General features: G+C 40.6%; 1 long non-coding RNA gene across 1 annotated transcript; it reads right to left on the reverse strand.

The window, feature by feature from the left end:
• Nucleotides 1-8279: 8279 nt before the first annotated feature.
• On the reverse strand, nucleotides 8280-9821 carry LOC129146048 (uncharacterized). The gene is made up of 3 exons (XR_008552363.1): nucleotides 9708-9821; nucleotides 8963-9084; nucleotides 8280-8313 (listed from the first exon to the last, which is right to left on the reverse strand). It is a non-coding gene; the product is annotated as an uncharacterized LOC129146048 (long non-coding RNA).
• Nucleotides 9822-13155: the final 3334 nt, after the last annotated feature.

Raw genomic sequence — 13155 nt, forward strand, 5'->3', positions numbered from 1 at the left:
CAGCGCTGGTTGGATCCCCGGCTGCTCCCCGGCCACCAGAGGAGGGTCCCACATGGCGCGCAGACCTCTCCTGCCGCCCGCTGCTCCCCTCAGCAGTGTACTTCGGTCCTTCTGCCTGCTCTGCTCCCCGCTCTGTCTCTGGTAAATTCTCTCACCCTCCTGTGCTTCTGACTGTACCCAGTGCTTGTATAAATAAATCAAAAAAAAAAAAAAAAAAAAAGGAAAGAAAAAAAAAAAAGCAATGTAAGATGATGAAAAGACAAGCCACAGGCTGAGAGGAAACATTTTCACAACATACCTGGTGTGCCATTTGCCTCTAGAATGCATAAAGAATACTCAAAGCTCAATATTAGGAAAACAAGCTCACTGTTTTTAACAAGCAAAAGATTTGAGCAGACATATCACAAAATACTCTCACAGCCTGCTGTTGACGAGAAGTCTTACCAATAATATATTCAATAAATAGTCTATTGACAAATATTTGGGCATTATATGTATCATATAACTGTATTCTTATAATACCGTAGGCTTAAAATGTTAAGAAAATCAAAAGGAAGAGAAAATACATTTATAGTACTGTACTGTATTTATTGATAGCATAAATGTATGTCACCTGTCTACAAGAAAATCCATGTGTAAGTGGTCCTGTGCCCAAACTTCTGTTTTCAAGTTGGGTCAATTGTATATGCATTTGCCAAAGCTCATGAACTGTACAGTATGAAGGGTGACTTTCAGTGGTTACAAATTAGACCTGCCTAAGCCTGACTTTAAAATGTGAGGCCACTGAGGAAAAGGAAGAAGCTACGTTTTAAGGTGTTATTTGGAAAACGTCACTCCTCTCTTCTATCCAGGGTGGGGTCTGTTATGAAAGGGACACACCAGTCTGTTTCCTCACTTATAGGAGGTGCGTGTGACCAAGGGCTGCATTATGACTTTCCTGGACCCCTACCTCCACTAAGGGAAGGTTAAAGATTATAGTTTATGACTGTGCTGAAATAACCACTTTCCTTCAGATTTTAAAGGAAATTAACATATTTTCTGTGACCCCCTAGAAGTGTCATGAGCCCTAGGCGCTGTGCCTAATGGAAAATTTGGCCTTGAATGTGACCTAACCCTTCCAGAAAGGAAAATCAGGCTAATCATTTCTTACAAGTGAGTGACCACGAGTAGCAATTATGCATTCAGTTCCTAGTACTGCCATTGATTTTCCAATAACTTCAAATGAGTTAGTTAACCTTTCCTAGGTCTCAGTTCCTCAATGTGGAGAAAAGGAATAACCAATTTAGCTCTCACTTAAAACCTGCTCTGAGGGTCTTGGATGATAAAAATTCATTCAACAACTATTTGCTCTATATCAATCATTGTGTATGAGGTGTGGAAATCTGAGTAAAATCTCACAAAGTCCCTAAACTTAGCAGGCTGCTGAATTCCCTTGAAAGAACATTAAAAGTGCACAAAGTAGAAGATCCTTGGAAAAGAACTCTTTTTTTCTTTTGTCTGATTTTTTTATTGTTTCCTTAATTATTGATTATTCTGCATATATACCCAGGGATTGGTTTGTTGTCATAAGGGTTTAATTACAAATATAAATTCCAGAGAAATCATGCATTTCCAGTGGGAAATTTCTATCAACAGTTCAAGGGAGATTTCCTGTGATGCTAAATGTCTGTAAACCATTTGGAATGTCTCTATTAGTCTATGCTTGTCACTTTTAAATGTTCTTTGTCCCCATCCTTTGAGAAATGAGTTGGTGACAAAGGCAGTAGGCAAGTATCACATGGCATAATTAAAGGAAAGATCCTTCTCCCCTGCCGTCTTCAACCCATGCCTAATGACCTACACTTAACTCTGCTGTCCTTTAGGTTAAATGTTGCTTTTCTGCTATAAGATCCCTTTAAAGCTTCAAATATTCTACCTATTAAGTCAGTTACCCACACAGGGCAATGCAAACACTAAGTAGAGAAACCAAGATTGAAAGAGGAGGAGCATGTGGAAGAAAGCCTTGAGACAACTCCCCACCCCACCCCGCCCCACCCCATCAATAGGGTAAACAACTTTACCCTAGTCTTGTGATAATTCCTTGCCAGGCAATCAATATTTATTCAGCAGCTCCTATGCAAGTCTGGATCATGAGTTGAAACTTTTGTGTCAATATCAGTTAAAAACTGTTGTCTTATGTCATCAATAATAAAATATTCAAATGTCATCCACCATGTGCTACTGTTTTTAGACATAAAGTATATGTATTTACTTTTTTTCCCATTTCTTTTCTGATTTCGTTCTAGCAAATGTGGATTCAGAAGTTGCACCACTCATTTTCCCAAATAGGTCAGACCTTGAATGGGAGTCCTCGTTGAGTCTCTTTATCTTTGTTTTCTGTTTAATCATACTCCCCTTGATAAGTGTTCCCTTTTGAACTATAACTCGAATAGACCTATCACTCATTTTAAAGTTATTCTCTTTTCTGCTCACTGGTTCCTCCTTTCTTAACTCCTGGGGGTGCAGTGATTTTGCTGATGCTACAGCTGAGGGTTTTATTGCATATTCCTTTCACTGGGAGTAGAGGTTGTACATTTTATAAAAAAAATATTACAAGCAATTATTTTTCTTCAAAAAGGTTTTATAAACTTAACAACTACAAGCATACATGTTTAGCTCTTTCTTAGTATGACAACTCTCTATTTCTCTGAGGCTTTCAAGCATCAGTCCTGTGCGTAGTTTTTACTTCTGTTACCTGACTCTCCCAGGTCACACAAGCCTGGGCAGCCAATTGAGAGAAATAGCTACATCCCTGGTTTTGATCTCCCCTTCCCTCCCGCAGAACCACTTAATTCTCCAGTATTTGGTCATCGAGAAGAGTCTGGGGATGAGTTGGCCTGTTCATGGGCTGCCAGTAAAGATCTCCTTTTTTAGGACTTTCTATTATAATATTTGTTCTCCCAGACCACCTGGTAACTATGAAGGGAAAAGATAATAGCACTGTCAGCTGCTCTTGAGGGGCTCATTGTATGTTGAAAAAGACCAATATAGAAGAGATAAGCACCATTAATGTGCTAAGGGCTGTGTCACACACACTGGAACAGAGTACTCATGTGAGCTTGTCGGGAGGACAAAGGTAATGGCCTGGAGGACTCTAGACCATCAAATGGAGGCACCTAGGTCATGGAGTAGGCACTGGTCAAAAGGATAAATGGGAAAGACGACTCTAGGTCACTAGTTCTCAGCCCTGGTTGAACATTAAAATCACCTGGGGATTTTTTTTTTTTAACGATTTATTGGGTACAAGCACTGGGTATAGTAAGAAGTGCGGGAGGGTGAGAGAATTCACCAGAGCCAGAGCGGGGAGCAGGGCAGGCAGAAGGACCGAAGCACACTGCTGAGGGGAGCAGCGGGCGGCAGGAGAGGTCTGTGCGCCATGTGGGACCCTCCTCTGGTGGCAGGGGAGCAGCTGGGGATCGAGCCGGCGCTGCAGAGGCTGCGGGCAGCTTCGCAACCCAGCGCTCAACCGCTGCACCACCGGGTAGGCCCCTCACCTGGGGATTTTTATTTTCTTTTAAATAGCGATGGCAGCTGAATCTCCAGACTTTTTAATTTAATTGGCCTGGCTTGGTACCCAGACAATGACATTCTAAAACATTCCCCAAAGAAAGTTAGAATGAAGTCCATGGGGCTAGAGCAGAGTCTGAGATACTAGTATGAACTTATGGTTATTTTAAAATATATAGACAGAAACATACAGAAATACAGATATGTATGTATTCGTGGGTGTAGGGTAAGGGAAAATGTCAGGCTTTTCTGCCCTCCCGCCATCAGGATAGATGATGGATCCTTGAGGTCCTGAATGTATGCCTGATGGCGGGCACCTGGAATAGGGTGTGGGCATAGGTAGGTGGGATTCACCTGGGCTGAGACTGTGCTTTTAAGGGCGGCGTCATGGGGACGCCAGGAGCAGCAGAAGCCAAGAAGCAGAAGCAGAAGCAGAAGCAGAGAACGCCAGAGAGCCCAGAGAGAGTGCGGATTTGCTGGGGGCTGGGAGGCCTGCCAGCCTCCCCGCCCCTCAGCACCCCTGCCTGCCACATACCCGCTGAGCCCCAATAAAAACCTGCAAAACCACTGAGGACTCTGACTCCTCCTTTACCCGCTCTGCATGGGATCAGAAAACCTGCACTGTGGTCCAGTTCTGCCCTTACAGTGGGCCAGTGCACATTTATTTCCTCATGATGTGACACCCCAACAGTAATGAATACACCTAACATCAGATCTCAGTTTCTAAACACCATTCTCCAATAAAGGAATATAGGGTACCCTGGGGAAGCAACAAATTCTAAGACCTGAAGCAGGTAAATGCAAGATGAATTTGGAACATCTTTATAGACCAGAACATTAAGGAAGTATTGGGGTTTTTTTAAGTGTATGTGGGGTGAGGGAAGTATGTCAAAGGACTCACTCAGTTAATCAAATGTCTTTATCTAGTTATATTTGTGTTTTCTCTTTTAAAAAAGTTCATTATTTGCTAATTATAAAAATAAACTTGTTTTCATTTGGATTGTCTAGTTTCTAGGGAGGCTGGACTCTGTTATATTATTTTCTACTTTCATAACTTTTGTTAATTTTATTTTAAATTGGGAAGGTTCTTGTTAATTTGTTTGCTTCAAATTTTTTTTATTGTGGTAGAATATACATAACATAAAATTTACCACCTGCACCATTTAGAAGTGTACAGTTCAGTTGCAGTAAGCATAGTCACATGGCTGTGCCACCATCACCACCTCCCAGCTCCAGAACTCTCTACCCTACATGCACTGCAAAACTAAAACTCTGTATCCACTAAACAGTGACTCTCCACTCCTCTCCCAGCTCCTGGCAACCACAATCCTGCCTTCTCTATGATTTTGACTGCTCTCAGCATCTCATATAACTGGACTCACACTGTATTCATCTGTTTGTAATTGACTTACTTCACTTAGTTTAATGTCTTTAAAGTTCATCCATGTTGCAACATATTGCCGGACTTCCTTCCTTTGTAAGACTACATAATTTTTTTTAATTTATATATATATATATTACATCACTGTTCATTTTTGTACAATGTTTGCTTTCTCCTCTCAGGTGTAGTCCCCATAGAATTCCCACCACTGTTCACCAGTGCACCATCGCCATAGTCCCTTGTGCTCTTACCTCCCCTGCTTTGATCCCTCTCCCTTCCCCTCCCCTGCAGATTATCTCTGATGTATAGTTGCCTGTTAATTTAGGTTTTTTTAATTTATTATTTTTTTCTTGATCCCTTATTTGGTTCCTGTAGGGTAAATGATTGAATGATTGTCAGGCTTTTCGGCCCTCCCGCCATTAGATTAAATGCATGCTTGATGGCGGACACCTGGAGTAGGGTGTGGGCATGCTTAGGTGGGTATAGCTGGGCTGAGACTGGCTTATAAGGGCAGCATCACGGAACAGAACCCCAGAGGCTGAACAAGCGAGAGACCAGAAGAGAACCAGCAGAGAAGCAGAGGCCACGAGAGAACGCCAGAGAGCCCAGAGTGAGTACTCCCCAGGGGCTGGAAGGCCTGTCAGCCTCCTAGCCCCCAGGCACCCCTGCCTGCCATGTACCTGGTAAAATAAAAAAAATTTAAAAAAAAAACCTGAAAAAGTCGAGTGCTCCAGGACTCCTCCTTCACCCATCTGCTCGGATCATAGAGATCCTGCACTGTGCCTTCCTGCTGCTACAGTTCCCCTAGATTCCTCCTATAAGTGAAACCATCCGATATTTTTCTTTTTCCCTTCGATTTATTGCACTGACCATAATCCCTTCCAGCTCCACCCAAGTTGCTGCGAATAGCATGAGTTTATCTTTTTTGATTGCTGAAGACTACATAATATTTTATTATGTGTATACACCATATTTTGTTTATCCATTCATCCAGTGATGCACATTGGGTAAAATTCACATTTTGCTATTGTGATTAATGCTGCTGTGAATGCTAGTGTACAAATGCCTCTTGAAGATCCTGTTTTTAATTATTTGAGAAGAGAAAGAACTGAATCACATAGTTATTCATTTTTATTTATTTAATTGAATTTATTCTGTTTTTTTTAAGAACCTCACTATTCTTTTCCCCAGCAACTGTACCATCCTGATTTTCACCAATAGAGCACAGATGAGGATCTAGACTATATTTTTCCCAAATGAGTAACCAGTTATCGAGAGACTACATTATTATATATTTATATATACTAAGGTCTACTAGCTTTTTGTTGGACCCGTTCAAGAATTCTTTCTTTCAGAATATTTCGAAGCAGTTTGTAGTTCATTGCTTGCTAGATACAGACACTAAAATCTCTAATGATTTCTAGTACCCTCACATTTTCTGATTTTGCACCTGAATTATTTTCCTGCTCCTGTTCCAGTGAGCCACCCATCAAGCTTCTCCTCCAAGTGCATTGCATGATTGCAAACTGCTGCCCTTGAGCAGAAGGAGAGACAGAGCTAGAGGCCTGGGATGAAATGGGCCCCAGCACCCACAGAGTTGTCCCTGGGAAATAGAGAGGTGACTGATGGTTGATCATCTATGGAGACCCCACTTCTCTGGGGCTCAGGATGCATGGGAACCACCTTATAACCATCCTGATCAGGAGCTTCTTAGACACACAGACTTCTAAAGCTTTTCCTGGAATGTAACAATTAATGGGTTTAATCTTCAGGACAATTACAATTTGTAATTGATTTTAAAAATCGTTTAATTTATTTTTTTAATTTATTTATTTATGCATACATAAAGAACTGGGGCACAGGCCAGAGGTGTGGGGGGTGAGAGGATTCACCAGAGACAGAGTAGGAGTGGGCAAGCCAGGAGAGGTCTGCTGCGCATTGTGGGTATCTCCCTGGCCGGGGATCGATCTCTTGCTGCAGTGGCTGCAGATAGCTTCATAGGTTGCGTCTTAACCCCTTGCGCCACTAGGGAGGCCCCTCAAGAATCATTTTAGAAATTGTGTATGGTGGGGAAGAAGGTGGTTATCTCACTGCCTCCAGCCTTCTTAACCCAGAAGTCATCATTATTATCATACTTAAATTTTTATTTCATTTGATTTAGCCCTTGAGAGAACTTCATACTTGCTGACCCATGATTACGTAATAAATTTATAACGTATATAAATATGTAAATTGCTTTACAGTGCTTCGTTTCACCTTCATAAGCTTAGATTTTTATTTTTACCATATATTTTTGCTAAGATAAACACTTTTGCTATTGAGATAAATCCCTATATCCATCGTAACTAAGGCTAATTATACCAAAAGAAAAATAGAAAAATATTACCTACAGTTGCTTACTCCAAAAATCTCATCACCATAAACATCCCCCAAACTTTGTATTTTCTAAAATAAAACAAAAATAAACAAAAAAAAAAGTGCTGAGTTTTAATATAGGTCTAATTCTTTGTGTGTCTTCAGTAGCTGTATCCCACTTTAGAATATGTCATCAAAAATAGTCTGTTAGCAGCAAGGACAGCATTGTCTCAGCGGGCTCTCTTACACTTTATGACTACTTTTATTCCGAGCAGAGCACAATTGCTTCTTAGTAAGTTAAACTCTTAATGGAACTTCTTCTGCACTATTTAGCAAAATAACCCCACTCAGCTCTAACCCACTTCTACAAGTAATTAGAGATAAAAATGTTTTAATGCATTTCTAAATATTCTACTCTAATATGTTCTTCACCCCCAAATAAGCAATTGAATCAACCCACCTTTAGGGCTGTTGAGCCCACACTTAGAAAGTCACACATTATTGTGAGGCACTTGGTTCACCTGCCAGCACTATGACAAACCTGCCTTCTACAGCACAGAAAGTGCAGCTGCTAATGGACTACCCTGACATCTCAGATCAATGATATGTTTGTTCCCTCCTTCCTATCCCCAAAAGTTAAGAAACTTCCCTGAGCTAGAAAAGTTGCTTCAGCTATCCCCTCTGGCAATATGTTCTCTCCCTCATGGCTCCTAATTAAAGTTTGACTTGATTTTTTTCTTACTATGACTCAAGATACGTCCCCTGACTCCATTGACATGGATCACCGCCTCCTTCCTCCAGACTGTCCGCCCATTATAGTTTGCTTCATCCAAGCTCAAACCAACACTGCTAAAGGGGGCAGAAATGGTGCTGATGGACATAACTTTGAGCTCACGCGGCTCAAAGAACTAGATTAGGGTTCATTTTTAAGAACGGATATTATGTTTACCTTTCATTATTCCAGAAAGAAGGAAACTCAAAATACTTCTCAAACAATAGGTATACTCCAGGGTTGGCAGCAAAAATGGGACCTATAAAAAGTTATAGAGCTAGATTTGTGTCATTTTCATTTTTTTGATCCAAGGGGGAGATTTGCATTAGATCTATCATTAGGTTGCTTGCTAACCAGAATGCCTAGGCTTCTTTTATTATTTCATTTAGGATCATGGATATATTCCTATGAGAGGCTTGGAGAAGTTCTGCTCAAAGTGTGGTTCACAATCTGGCTCTGGTCTGAGATGAGACTAGCACTGAAGTTGAAAGACATTGCTGGAGGCTCCCTGGTGGCTCAGGGGTTAAAGTCTCAGCACTGTCAAGCTAAAACCAGCCACTGCAACTTGAGTTCAATCCCTGCCCAGGGAGTTAATCCACATGGCAAGCAGACTTCTCCTGTCTCGTCTGCTGCTCCCCTCAGCAGTATATTTCAGTAGATCTGCCTGCTCTGCTCCTCACTCTGTCTCTGGTGAATCCTCTCACCCCCCACACCTCTGGCCTGCACCCCAGTTCTTGCATGCATATATAAATAAATCTTATAAAAAGGAAAGACAATACTGATAGCCCCTATTGGCAAAGGTATGAAACTCTCATTCTTTACTGGTGGGAATGAAAAATGGTACAGTCACTTTGGTACAGACACAGTATAGCAGTCTCTTATAAAAATAAGAAGCTTATCACGCTTACCATGTGACACAGCAATCCTACTCTGGAGAAGATACTGGAGAGAAATAGCACCATATGCCCACACAAGGATGTCCCTGAGAAACATTATTCACCGTAGTCAGAAACTGGAAACAAGACAAAATCTGCCAGTAAATGAAGAAACAAATTGTGAGATAGTCATATTATGGAATATTATAAAATGAGAAAAAGGACTGAAATCATATGTACAACTACATGGATAAGTACAAAAATATTGTACATTTTTTAAAAGTCAAATACAGAAGACAATATGCTGTATATTTTAATTTATGTGAAATTTATGTAAAACTATAGTGACAGAAGGTAACTGGTGATTTTCTGGGGCTAGAGATGAGGGTAGAGGGAACTATAGTAAGGAGACAAGAGGGAACTTTTTAAGCGGTGGTGGTTGGAAATGTTTCTATTTGATTTTGAGAGAAATTAAATGACTACACACTTATCAAAATTCACTTAAAATAAGTGAATTTTATTGTATGTAAATTATACCTCAATAAAATAAAAGAAAGGAAAGGAGGGAGAAAAAGATAAGGGCAAGAATATGAATTTTCCATTCTGAAATTAAATGAAATGCTGAAGGAAAGAAATGAAATTTCACTCAGCTGCAAGAAAGGAAACAATTTGAGTCACAACCAATAAGCCTGAAGTGGAAGTGTTTCTATTTGTTAGTTTCAATGAATTCTGAGAGTCCTTTGCAACCTGGGTGCAGGGGAATGAGACAAATACTCACAATTCAGTCTTGCTATATCATGTCAGCCACAGAATCAGAAATTGCATTACTATATATCCAAATCTGTACAACCACCTGTCACATAGCCTTCAGATCCAGCCTTCAGAGTGTGATTCATTTGTCTCTAAAAACAAAACGCCATTTTTATTATATCATTTATTTTGTGTTTTCCTTTTTACCAGCACCTCCAAGAACAGCCTCAACAATTTGATGTTTACATCAATGAATCAAGGCTGTTTCCATAGCAACACATCTAATTCTCAAGAACCGCAATTTTATGTCAATTTATGATTAATGGCAGACAAGACAAAAGAAAGCAGACAGAGCAGAGAAACGTTAGTGCCTGAGTCTGACAAGCAGAATAAGGAGGAAGGGAAGAAAATATGTCATTTGCTTGGCCATGATGTTATTTAGCAGTTAACCATCGTTATTTAAGCTTGTATAATGATTTCTTAGGCCCATAGAGTAGTTGAGCTAAAATGACCTTAAAAGCCCCTGAAACCCTTTATTTTAAAGTCAAGGTAACACAGTTCCACAAAAGGTAAGGGATTTGAAGATCATCTGAAGTTCACATTAGAGGCAGAGCCAAAACCAAAATACAGGAGATAGAATTAAAGCCTGGGCTTGTTTTAGATCCAACATATTAACTCTGCCATCTCTTAACTCCAGCACTGAGCTGAGCTAAATACCTGTTTGTGGAATGGAATATTTAGTTTTTCAATATCTGGTCTTCAACACAGAAAGTAAGGTCATTAATGACAGCTAGCAGGGCCTTTGCCTACTGTAACTAAGTAAAATCAGAAATAAAACAGCAATTATATATTAGTAGGCACTCAATTTCAGTAGGCAGAGACCACCCCAAACAGAACAGGAATTAACATGAGGAATTACACGGGTGCTTGGGAAATTGGTGGAAGGACTGGAAGTCAGGGTTGCAGGTAGGCCTCCAGGAATGATGCCCATTGCACATCAGGGAAGACATCCCATCTCTCCCAACCATTTTCAACATGGAAAATGAAGACACTGCCACTGGAACCACTGGTCCAAGCAAATGCCTGTGCAGATGAGATCCAGGATCAAGTAGCTAGTATCCAGAAGTCACTGGCACCCTCACCTCCAAAAATCTGGGCAATGGACACTGAACCATTTCTGGGGGAAGAAAAAACTATTTCATGACCAAACCTGCCATCAGAAATCAGCCCAAAAACAAGAAGATGTATCAGCCTCCCTCCACCTTCCAATTTCTGGAGAAAGAATCTCATTGTCTGGACCTAGTTTCACCCAGAATCTTACCTACAGGGATTTAAGTGTGGTTTGCTTTTAAAATGTTCTGATTTCTGTACTGGAAGTGCACTAAAATGTGGAGGGAATGAATACTGAGTATCACTTGATTCCATCCAGGCAATGGAATTCATTAATCCAGTTAGAGAATATTAGTATAAATTCACAAAAAACTTGGAGCACTATAAAGAGAAATAGAACACCCCTGATTGATGAAAGTGGAATAAATGAGTGCAGTAAAACACTGCTAATGGAAGGAACGGAAGGTGAAGCAACCACATTAGAGAGTATTTGACAGAATCAATTAAACATTTTAAAGTATGTAGCCTGTGACTCAGCAGTTTTCAAGTATCTTTTTTCTAACCCAGGAAACACTTGCTCATGTGCACAAGGAGGCTCTTTAAAGATGTTGATTTTCAGATAGTTATAGCAGCAAAAAAATTAGAAGTATCATAATATTCATCACTAGGTTAGTGAGGGGTAAACTAAAAATCCTTCCTAGGGAATTCACTGTAGCAGTCAAAAAAATACCTAAGATAAGATGATATGTACTATAATTAAAGAATCTCTATACACAGGGAAAAAAAAAAAGTTTTAATATTAATGGTATGATTGTGATTACACACAATAAAAGAGAACAATCCAAAAAAACAATGAACAAGTTATATGGGTACATAATTCAGCTACTGGAGAGACTTAGCCAACCCTGCGTGATAATTTATCAAAGAAATTGTCAGCCCCAGTTCCAAGGCTCTTGATTCCCTTGGACAGATCAAGGATACAAAAGATCAGAGTGATGAGAAAGAGGATTTGTGAGATCTCTTGGGAGAGCTTCCCAGGAGATGGGAGAATTCCCATTACTTTCTACTGGGGTGGGTCTAAAACTGGGTGTGTGGTCCCACAGTCAGGGAGAGGACAGAATGGGTGGGGTGTAACCTCAGCCCAGGATTTCTAAAGAGAGGAAAATGTCTAAATGCTTCGTGCTACAACTGAGAACGTCGATGCGTGAGAAGTAAAGGACAGGTGAGGGCATCTTTGGGCCCAAGGAGTCACTGCAAGAGTGCATGCTGGATTAACTCCACAGGAACCACCATCAGAGCAGGTGATCCAGGGGCTCAAACACATTGCATGAGGCCGAGGGGATCCTCCCAAGAGTGGGAGTATCTGACCCAAGAGATACTCAGTTCTTAGGGCTGCCTAATAAAGTACCAGCCACTAGGCTGCTTAATACAATAAAAGTGGATTGTCCCACAATTCTGGAGGCTAAATATCTGAGATCAAGTGGTCAGCAAGGCCCTCAGGTAGCATCTGTCCGTGCCCCTTTCCAGTTTCTGATGGTTGTCAACAAAATTTTGGTGTTGCTCGCTTTATGGCAAACTAACCAACCTCTGTCTCTGTCTTTGCAGGCCTCTTTCTCCTGAGTCTCCTCTGTGTTTTCACATCTCTCTCCATGTAAGACACCATTTTGGACCCATTCTAACCCAGTCTGAGCTTATCTGAATTTGCTTATATCTGTAAACACCCTGTTTCTAAATAAGTTCCATTCGCAGGTACTGAGGGTTAGGACATCAGCATATCTTTGGGGTGTGTGGGGTGGTACAGAATTCAAACCACAACACAAGGAAACTGACCAAAACTGGCAAGCCAGCTTTGAAAGCAGTCAGGACAAAAGCCCAAGCCCCAAACACACACACACACACACACACCACACACACACACGGGTGAAAACTGTCTAAACCCTCATCTTTCCTTCTGTCTCATGCCTGGCCTTGGGAAGCAAGAGGGAGAGGCAGGCACTAGCAAGAAAAAGAATAGGTGGTCACACACCCAAAGCAGACAACCACTAACAGGTTGTATTGGGAAAGAGAGATCCTCTCTTTGAATGAGGACTGAAGTGTTGATTATATGTCAGACTACACATTTTTAAAAGCTTATTTTGAATTTGGAAAATTTCAAGCATAAACATAGGAGAAGAGAATAATGAATTCCCTATGTAGCCATGGCCTGCTTTCAGCAATGATCTTGAGCAATCTTCATATATTTATCAGCTACATTATTTTGAAGCAATCCCAGATATTATATAATTTTATCCAGACATATTTCAACATGCATTTTCAACATTTCATTTTAAAATGAAACATCGCTACAATATTATCACAGCCTCAAA

The sequence above is a fragment of the Talpa occidentalis genome, unplaced genomic scaffold (assembly GCF_014898055.3).
Source record: "Talpa occidentalis isolate TD23 unplaced genomic scaffold, MPIMG_talOcc4v2.1 talOcc4.1633, whole genome shotgun sequence".
Lineage (NCBI taxonomy): Eukaryota > Metazoa > Chordata > Mammalia > Eulipotyphla > Talpidae > Talpa > Talpa occidentalis.